The sequence below is a fragment of the Penaeus monodon genome, chromosome 34 (assembly GCF_015228065.2).
Source record: "Penaeus monodon isolate SGIC_2016 chromosome 34, NSTDA_Pmon_1, whole genome shotgun sequence".
In the NCBI taxonomy this organism is placed as follows: domain Eukaryota; kingdom Metazoa; phylum Arthropoda; class Malacostraca; order Decapoda; family Penaeidae; genus Penaeus; species Penaeus monodon.
Genome location: NC_051419.1, coordinates 18,692,566 through 18,693,072, shown reverse-complemented (window position 1 = coordinate 18,693,072; position 507 = coordinate 18,692,566).

The following is a 507-nucleotide window of genomic DNA, read 5'->3' as shown; positions in this document are numbered from 1 at the left end:
ATGAAACTATTACTTGATTCTATAGCGGATTCTTCTTCAGAATCTTCACTGTTTATTCCTCTGGCGCGTGCTTGTATCTCACATGCACAGAGAAATCGATGTATTTGGCTTTGCACGCGGATTCTTTCCCTTCTTCCCAGTATTCCTCTTATTCTTCTGCCGCCGCTTCGCCGTTTTGGTCTTTTTGTTCTTTTTCACCTTTTATAATTTTTCGTTATCTGACTGCTCAGCGACGATGATGATGCTTTCCTCGGATTCTTCCTCGGATTTTGCCTCGGATTCTGCCTCGGATTCTGTCTCGGATTCTTCCTCAGCTTCTTCTCTCTTGGCTTCTCTCTTGGCCCTTCTCTAGTTTCGTCTCATGTTTTTCCTGATTCTTTTCTGGGCTTCATTTCTCTCAGCCTCTTCCTTGGCTTCTTCCTCGGTTGTTTCCAGAGACGGGGATTTGTTTTGCTTTCGCCTGTAGACCACAATAGCCCCAGACAACAGAGCAGCCAGCAGCCCCAG